This window comes from Cydia splendana, chromosome 4 (genome assembly GCF_910591565.1).
Source record: "Cydia splendana chromosome 4, ilCydSple1.2, whole genome shotgun sequence".
NCBI lineage: Eukaryota > Metazoa > Arthropoda > Insecta > Lepidoptera > Tortricidae > Cydia > Cydia splendana.
The window spans coordinates 23341825-23352134 of NC_085963.1; positions in this window are offsets into that span (position 1 = coordinate 23341825).

The following is a 10310-nucleotide window of genomic DNA, read 5'->3' on the forward strand; positions in this document are numbered from 1 at the left end:
CGAACTAATATGAAGCCAATAGACGTATAAATGGAACACATGGGGCGCATAATACAGCTTATAGCTGAACATGTTTACCGCTAAGCAGCTTTTATTATTCTGACTTTTTGAGGAAGCACGAATGAACTATTATGAAGCCAATAGACGTATAATGGAACCCAATGGGCGCATAATACAGCTTATCGCTGAACATGTTTACCGCTAAAGCAGCTTTAATTTCACTGACTTATTATAAGGGAGAACGAGTGAACTATTATGAAACCAATAGACGTATAATCGAACACATGTGGCGCATAATACGGCTTAGCGCTGAACATGTTTACCGCTAAGCAGCCTATTATACTACCATTGGGACTGTCTGCATAGTGGCTGTTAAAACGTTCATAAGATGCCTTATAACTGTTTAGAGGTTCACTAGTGTATCGAAATAACGACTTGGACTTTATAGTGGTTCACTTAAGTATCTTTATCAGATATATAATAGTCGTATGCTGCATATAAGAATTTTAACGGTTCACGTTGCTTTTTAACATTGACCGCCATTTTATTGTATATAACCTACAAAATTGAAATTGCTTTTCCAACTTTTAAGGGTAACAATATGGTTTTGTGCCTGAGTTCTTAACCTAAATCATTAGTTTAGTACTTCCTATAACGTATTATTAACTGTTTATCTCGTAATTCTGTCCAAACCACTGAAATAGTTTTTACACATAGCTTATTTATATCATTAATTTAAATAAATACTGATTATTTTCGTGGCGCACTGAAATTTTCTTAGATAATGTATATATATAATGTCAATAAACTTGCATTCCCAAACATCTTTCTCGCATTAATATATAAAAGATCATGTACAAACATTTAACTAAACACTTTAACAAAATGACTTATGGTGTCGTTGCGCTTAACGTTTTTGTTTCAATATAAATATATTCACCTCTGCGTTCGTCGTCACTATACTAAATATAATAGCTGATTTTTAAGGCAGAGGTGTAAAAGTATGTTATTAATTATCTTTTATTCAGCCCAACGTCAATCTTTCCCGGTATTAGGGCGCACATGTGACATATTAGCTGAATAAAGGGTAACTGGTGGTCTCTTACCCAGCCAATATACACCTCTTATAACTCCTGTTACCCCTTATAATTCCAATAAATTGCTGCTACAACGCTCTTAAGTAGCTATGTGAACTTAAGGCTGTCTAATTTGTGCCCATTTAAGAGTTATAAAAGCTGAAAAGACGCTTATACAGCTCTTATGCAGCTTTTATATTCCAGCTTCAAGCGTATTCGTACTTCATTATGCGGCTGCTATACAGCTAATCTGTGCTACTTGGGAATGCATTAAAAATAAACGTTCATAAACTTATGACACATGTGGCTTTTATGTAACCAAGGCATCCAAAAGCGATTAACAAAACTTCACTCCCGAAATATCACGTATCCTTTATGGATGGAAACGGGTATGGGACGTCCGCCCTCTTCCCGCGTTGGATACAGACTGCCTTTGATGTTAAAATATATTCAAACTTGGAACTGGCCATCTAGATCTGGACCGTTCAGAAATCCCATTCCATTCTCGTTCTAAATTTGAATTGTCTCAGGAGATTCCACCTTGTTTATGAGACGAAAGAAATATATTGACAGACCGTGGGTGGTATTTACGTGTGTCAATGACGAATATGGGAACTTTAGGTTCTTTATCGAGTTGTGTGGGAATTGATATATTTTTCTCTCATTTCTAGTAAAAGCTTTGAATTATAACGGCGATAACCTAATTCTGCATAAGCCGCTTCCACCTTGCTTGCACACGAACTGTTATTGATGGTTATTGCTTATTGCTATAGATATTTTCAGATTTTAATGGTATTATATGGGTATTACATTGTTCTACGTTTTTTACGCACAAAAATGTTACGTTTAAGTTAACATGTTTTCATTTGTTTCATGTTTAAAATACACATAAAATAAACAGGAACGTTTAAAGCATAAGCCGTCACCCATATCCCTATAGGTATGAGGAAGCCCATTTTCCTTCCTTAATCGCGCATGAAGTTGCGTTTAACGTTTCTTTCAACTATAAATTCTTCAATTATTCATATTAATTTACCGTGTCGAGTAGTTGCATCACAAGTAAATATAAACATGACATTTCAGAATATAACTTGTGAGTTGTGACGTCTGCCAAAGTATGCGGGCTTCAAGGCATTCAAAATATGTGCAATACTTTTTTTTATACAGACTTCGCGGTTTGGTGCAAGCTCCCGCCAGTCGCTGCGAAAAGCGTCGAGGTGATGAGTGGCAGAAAAAAGGGGAGGCCTTTGCCCAGCAGTGGGACACAACATAGGCTATTAAAAAAAACAGACTTAATTTATCGTGGCACGTTAATCTTCTTTTCACTTCTCATGCTCAAAAAGTGCACCTTTATGTCGTGCGTAGACGACATAAAATCGCATTTTATGCTCTAGAGCATAAAGTAAAATCATCTATTACGACCCTTATTGACTTAGCAATAAAGTCCAAATTCTGCCATACAAACTGCCAGCCGGCGCGCCCCCGACCGGCGCTCTCCCGATCGGCGTGCCCCGCGCCTCCGACCGGCCCAAGAACAATTTTCTTTAGTCTTGAATAAATACGTTAAAATAACCTAAAATATTTGATATATTGTATATTTTCCTCGCAATCGAAGTGAAAAGCAGAGTGTACAACAAGGGCATAAATGTCCATTTTTAGCCTCGTCTACTACTTTGGTCTTCGCTTCGCTCAGACCAAAAAATTGCCTCGGGTAAAAATGGGTCATTTTATGCCCTTGTTGTACAATCTACTATATTTCACACTTATACCATTTTAGAAAGGTCTATTTCAATTGTAAATATGTCAGTATGGTATACTAATAATAATAAATCAATCAATACAAATTAATCATAAACTTCAGAATTGCTACTTAATTTCATTTTGATACTATATTGTATCTCGTCAACGAAAAGATAAAATTCAACTATGCATTCTATTCTCTACTTTCGATACACGACTTAAGTCTCAAAATAGTTTCTATCTATTGCGATTTGCTACACATAGAGTCGCCGTCAGATATATCGGAGCGGCCGAGGCGCTCAGAAATATCTGAACACGCACTCTAGCGCCTTGACAATAGAGGCGTGTTCAGATATTTGTGTCCACCTTGGCCGCTCCGATATATCTGACGGCGACCATACAATGTGTACGCGCTTGGCACCGGTCCGGCTGCCGCGAGTTGGTCTCTATAAATAGTAACAGAGATCCTTCTTTTATTTATTTAGATGCCGTTAGGTCATTAGCGGTCTTAGAAATCCCCGTAGTATTTTGTGGTTTGGTGAATCTAGGGGGGTCTGGGTGATTAATAAGATCATCTGTGGAACTATTTACGTCAATACTGGAGTAAGTTAGATTCAATGTTATATGGTGAGTGGAAATGGTAGTAAATGTACCTACATAGTACTGTAAAGTCATGATTATGAGTTATGACACTGAAAGAGACGCGCTAAAGTGCTAACCGCGGTCCAAGTTAACTCTGCAGCGAATTCGATAGCACAGAGCGTGAAAGTGGTACCATAAACGTCAAAAGTCTATGAAATTATGACGTTTAACCCTTTACCAGGCCGGCATTTCAAAAATGACAATCGAATGTCAGTCTTACTCATCGAGAATAGAACACATGTTTGAAGTGCCGTATGTGGAAATATATATCCCTTATCCTGGTAAAGGGTTAACATAACACTTCCACGTTCCACGTTCTTTGTTATCAAACTCGCTGCAGAGTTAGCTTGGACCGATTCAAACTAACAAATTGGCTCTAAGCTACGCATATCGGCACGGGCTGTATCTGGGTCGGTCTGTGACCCGCCCGAGTGTTCAAGAGAATGCTATTTTTCAGTCTTGCTCATTTTGATGACTTGATATTCATTTTGATGACGAATGAGGCACTATATGAGGAAATTTTCATACATTCGTTTTCATTGAACGATTTGAAATGTCTAATCCAAGCATACTTATAAAGTTATAAGACTTATAAGTTACTAGCGACCGCTCCGGCTTCGCACGGGTGGAACATCTAATAAATCTTCCTCAATAATCACTCTATAGTGTAGGTAACAACCGCATGAAAATCCGTTAAGTAGTTTTCGAGTTTAACGCGAACAAACATACATATGTAGATTATTTTAATTTCTCATGCTCTGAAAGTGGCATATTATATTGTTTATTTAAATATGTTCTTCGGGCCACCTAACAACACCGTCCCAACTCCAATGAAGTACCAATTTGAAACCTCATTATTCTCATTGCATACCTCAAACCAATAACGCAAAATATTTCTCAGTTATGTAGGTACAATGGGTTCATAAAATCGCGGGCCCTTTTAGGTCCTCCATAAGTGAGCGCAATGATTTACACTTCAGGTCTTGAGTCATTCGTTGAGTCATCGTGTTGTGGTATTAAACAATTGACCCATGGTGGGCCTTATGCCTCTGCAATAAGATTTACAATTTGTCAGTTATGAGTGCGGAGGTTAGTACTAATCGGCATACTTCATGTTCATGATGTATCATTAATCTTGATCGGCAGATTGGCAATAATCCCGTTATGTCAAATCAAAATAGACCAATATTGTTATGTTATGTACAGTCACCTGCAATAATATGTTACACAACGAAGGCCGCAATAATATCTGACACGAACTTATTTGTAGAGCCGTGGTAGAGCCATAAGAGCGTGTCACATATTTTTGCAGCCTTCAAAGAGTAACATATTATTGCTGGTGACTGTACCAGCTTCTTCCCGGCGACTTTAAAACTAGGTGGAATTTAAACAGAATACTCCATACTAAAAGGTATCCGCCGAGTAAAATCATAAAAGGATTCGAAGCCCTAAGGCTTACCGGTGGCGTAATGGTCCGCTTTGCGCACCATATTCGGAACCGAACGGTTACCAAGAACTGTGCCATGACTAACGACCTAACGATATGCTTTCGAAGGTTTAGATCGGAAGCGATCAAATTTTGCGGTCATCTTTTGTGGCTTTGTCCAGTCATCAGATATATGGGAGCGGTCAAGGTGCTCACAAGTATCTGAACACGCCTCTATTGTCAAGGCCTTAGAGTGCGTGTTCAGATGACCCCGTGACCTGCTTTGTGGTGAGGATATGGAATTATTTAAAATCTGAGGGCCTACCGCGAACCACGTTCGACGTGTTGCCACCCTGTCACACTTACGTACGAAATTACAAGTGCGACAGAGAGGCAACACGTCGAACATGGTAGGCCCTCTGATGCGAGTGGAGTTAATGCATTCCCTCAGTGTTGCTCATAAACGCTACTAACACTAGTCTGTTAATAATTCATGGCATGGCTCCCTTATTTGCCGACAAAAATCTGATGGGACATTTGTGACATGTCCGAAAGTGACATTTATGTACATGTAATGATCCAAAAAAGATTTGGAACCTACGGTGTACGTGCCGATAGATGCGTCAGCGCCGTCAGCTTCGTGCCAATTTGATGGGCGCTTAGCACTTTACTAGTATAGTTAAACGAAAACAGGAAAGATATGAAGAAATCTGACCAACGAAATGTTACCTATACTACAGGAATGCCGCGAATTTTAAAAACAACTGAAACCAATCGAGGTATACTCTATGTATTCATACGCATTTGGGACTTTGGGAGTAATGGAGTAATGGCCTCTCCCAACGTCACTGATAATCGCATTTAGTCTCTTGCTGTTGCTTAATACTTAGCCAGCAATGATCGAAAATCGCATGCGATATCTTGCAACGTGTATAGAAGCCTTAAGACTTTGACGTCATTTATTTTTAATTTAATTTATTACTAATAAGTAAATGTTATTAATGTTATTATGTTGCCTTATAGACTAGAATAGAATAGAATAATAATACAATTGTGTGCCCTAACAGGGTGTCATGATCTGACTATATATAATGTAACATCTAATGTACATGACAATACAATATGAAATAAATGAAATGAAATAAGATTAACAAGTCACTGGATTATCCTTTAATTTATTATACACAATAATTATTGTGTTGATCTGTTCCAGGCATTTATAGTTTTCTGAAACAGGGTGGTTCCGCAGCTGTTGGACCCGCGTGCGGGTTCATTGGCCGACTGAGTCATAAGGCCCAGGTATAAAACTTGGTATTTGCTGGTGTTTCTACGTACTCGCAATTATTGGCTGGACGGGTCATTTATTATTATAAAGTTTCCCTTCGCAACCTTTAGAAACAATGGCGCTTTGAAAAATACGAAAGTAACATCGCTAGAATAATTTATGAACTGTATTAGTAACCATAGATGGTGCTAGCCGGAGTACAGGCAGACCGAAAAGGAGATGGCGGGACTACTTGGACGCATTTTATCCGGATTGGCGGGAAACTACAAAAGACAGGGTTGAGTGGAGGAAGCGAGGGGAGGCCTTTGCCCAGCAGTGGGACACTTAACCAGGCTAATAAAAAAAAAATAGTAACCATCGAAGTGATAGTAATTAATTAATTATATTAAGTGTCGTGATAGCGTTTATAACGTTATCAACACGGTGAATACATCCGTCTTAAGCAGGCCACTGACGAGCCTTCCAAGTGGATGCCGTTACAATGGATTCATCCAAATGGACGGCATCATAATATTAAACATTGTACGTTTTTGACATTCACGGACTGATTTTGGATTGCAGCCACGCTATTTGGACTGTTGGAAGGCTCGTCAGTGGCCACCTTTAGATTACGGTTATTAGAGTCTGTGCGGAAAGAGTCGTGATGGAAGGTAAGTTAGGTAAGGCAACCCGTACATTCTCTGACTCTTCTCTTTCCACACATACTCTACCTACGATATGGCTGCCACCAGTTTGACACTGACATATTCGCTAGCGTGGGCGTAATTAACTTTCTATGCATCTCGCTCGTACTGCGAGATGTATAGAAAGTAACTTACGCAGACGTTAGCGAATATGTCAGTTTGACACTGCTACTGGCAGTCGTGGCTCGTGGTAAGGCTACTGGTGGAAATATTGACACCCAAAGACAGATTGACTTGGGAACCGTTTATCTTTATAAACTTAAGTAGTTTGAGCTGGGAACAAATATTGGAAACTTTGCAGAAATACCCAGTGGTAACCAGACCGGAGAAAGTATGTATGACGTCGGAAACTGGTACGGTGGGAGGAATGTTCCGCAAATGTCAATATGCAGAGCGGTACAAGTAAATCGCATAATTAATTTTATTATAACGCGGTAACAGGATGTTACTTTTTAACTTTAGCCATACTTTACCTAATAATAAGTACCTACATAGGTCTTAATGTACCTACATCTTTTAATATGAATGAAACCAACCCTGAAACGAATTAGGCGTATAGAATAGCAAGTTTTAATTTTGCGTTTTCGGCGTCTAGTTAATCTATATACTATTCGCCTCTTAGAGTATATTTCAATTTCAATTAGCCATTAAGAGCGTGTCACATATTTTTGCGGCCTTCGAAGAGTAACATATTATTGCAGATGACTGTATACTAGCTTCCTCATTTCAAAACACCGTGACCTCCCAACCTGTCCCCACTACTGTTTGTGCAGCCGAATGGGGTTAAAGGTCACATGTCTGACATGTCTCCGAAACTAATGAAAGTTCTCCCGAGCTTTTCAATTCCGGTGGTAAGTACTTGAAGAAATAGGTTCGGGGGGTCCCGCAAGGTAAATTGGGGCCTGGATTTTTTTGTCTACAATTTTTAGGGTTCCGTACCCAAAGGGTAAAAACGGGACCCTATTACTAAGACTCCGCTGTCCGTCCGTCCGTCCGTCCGTCTGTTACCAGGCTGTATCTCATGAACCGCGATAGCTACGCAGTTGAAATTTTCACAGATGATGTATTTCTGTTGCCGCTAAAACAACAAATACTAAAAAGTACGGAACCATCGGTGGGCGAGTCCGACTCGCACTTGTCCGGTTTTCTTTTATTAATCTTAAGGGGCCCCACAGATTACCAGTTCGCCGGCCGATATCAGCCTGTCAGTTGTTCGGAACTGTCACCTTTTGCGATTAACTGACAGGTTGATATCGTCCGGCGAACTGTTAATCTGTGGGACCCTTTAATCTTTGAAGATACCTATTAGACAGATATTTTTGGAACTCGAATACCTACATGGTTTAACTTTAACTAATTTACCACTATAGTCAAATTTTAAAAATTAGGTCTGATTTTAATTTTATCGACTAATATAACTAAACAATTTCATTTCCTGATATTAATCAGTACCTATAAATGTATTTTGTTTCCTGTTAGTTTCGGACACTGTCAAATCATGGTATAACATTTGTTTTGCCAAAACTTCTCATCAATACGCAAAATTGAAATGACTAGTCCTTATCAAACGGATGTCCGTCCGTGAGATATGCCCAGCTGACATTATCGGACTTTTCAACGACGTTTTGGTGCCTTGTCGCAGTAAGGTGCATGAGAACTTCGAAACATTTAGTTCTAATACGTTAGGTAGACAGGGTACTAAAATATTTAGCTTCGAGTTCAAATTTATGTAGGTGGGTTAAGTACTTGCATAGATTATAACAGCGTAGTGGATTGACTCTAGGAATTGTGAGTAAATTCAGATTGCCTCTAGGACTAATAAAAAAGCCGTACCTAGATACATAGTAAGTACTACAAATACGAAAGTGAAACTCGCTGTTAATACATATATGTATGATTCAATTCGGGGTCACATTTTTGTGAAGAAAGCGGTGTTCGTTTCAGTGGCGTTTCCTTTGCAGTTATCTGGCAATTCATGCCCTCTACTCTAGAGTAGAGGGCATGAATTGCCCACTAAAGTCTACCTACTAAAATCTAAAGTCAATGTATGTCAAATGCTAATTACGTATTTTACAGTCAAATTATTACTAGCGTAAGACAAAGACAGTATGATTCTGTCTATGTTTGAAAAGAGACAGTCCCTGGCCAAACTTTGGAAAAGGCTGAGAAAAAATAATAAAAAGAAAGCTAAAGCAAAATTATCAATCTGTTTTAATCTGTGGCCATCATTTAAATTAAATCATACCCTCGGAATTCAAGTATTACGTCACGACTATTGTCTGTTAAATAATGGGGGACATCCAAAACAAATATGGCGCGGTTCATTGTGACATGAGATATCCTAATCAATCAATGGTATAAATTATTCACTCTCTTTATCCTTGTTTTAGCGATCAATGCTTTACAAGATTTTTGTGGGGCTTCGCCACAGTGTAACAAGTGCGAGTCGGACTCGCGCACGAAGGGTTCCGTACCATAATGAAAAAAAAACGGAAAAAAATGCAAAAAAAAACGGTCACCCATCCAAGTACTGACCACGCCCGACGTTGCTTAACTTTGGTCAAAATCACGTTTGTTGTATGGGAGCCCCATTTAAATCTTTATTTTATTCTGTTTTTAGTATTTGTTGTTATAGCGGCAACAGAAATACATCATCTGTGAAAATTTCAACTGTCTAGCTATCACGGTTCGTGAGATACAGCCTGGTGACAGACAGACGGACGGACGGACGGACGGACGGACGGACGGACGGACGGACGGACGGACGGATGGACGGACGGACGGACGGACGGACGGACGGACAGCGAAGTCTTAGTAATAGGGTCCCGTTTTACCTTTTGGGTACGGAATCCTAAAAAAAGTAACACCCCAGGTTTGTCAGACTTTTACACAAATGCCCAAGACTTACACTTGACTTACTATAAGACATGCTATTGCTAGCCCTGTAAGTCGTACCGAGCTACTAACAATGGCGATGTATGCAGCTCGGGTGCGCGCGACCCACCCCTTCCCCCGCACCCCGCACGATTGCCTTGTCTAGACGGCTTCGTCGATGAATGACTGTATTGTTTTATAGACTGTGGCTTCGCTTTCTGTCTTTTATGAATATGAAATCATAGGCACTGAGCAAACATTTTAAAAGAAAGCCCAATGCACATAAAGGAAGAGCCTAGGTCTCTTGACCGCTGCTCATGCACTGTTAGCGCTTCAAAATGCAAACAGTCTCTCCAAAACATGTCGCACAAGTTAGCACACAACAGTTTAAATTCAACCAAATGCCCATGGGCAACTAATAAAAACATATTATGAAAGTCATTAAGTTGTCTTTCTATTGAGTAGACTCAATACTTAGAGCATGTAACTGGAGCATGTAACTGTCATTTTCTTTACGAGACAGTCTGCCGATTTTTGCGGGGGAGGGGACGTCAAATGTATTGCTATTTCTACATGATTTGTAT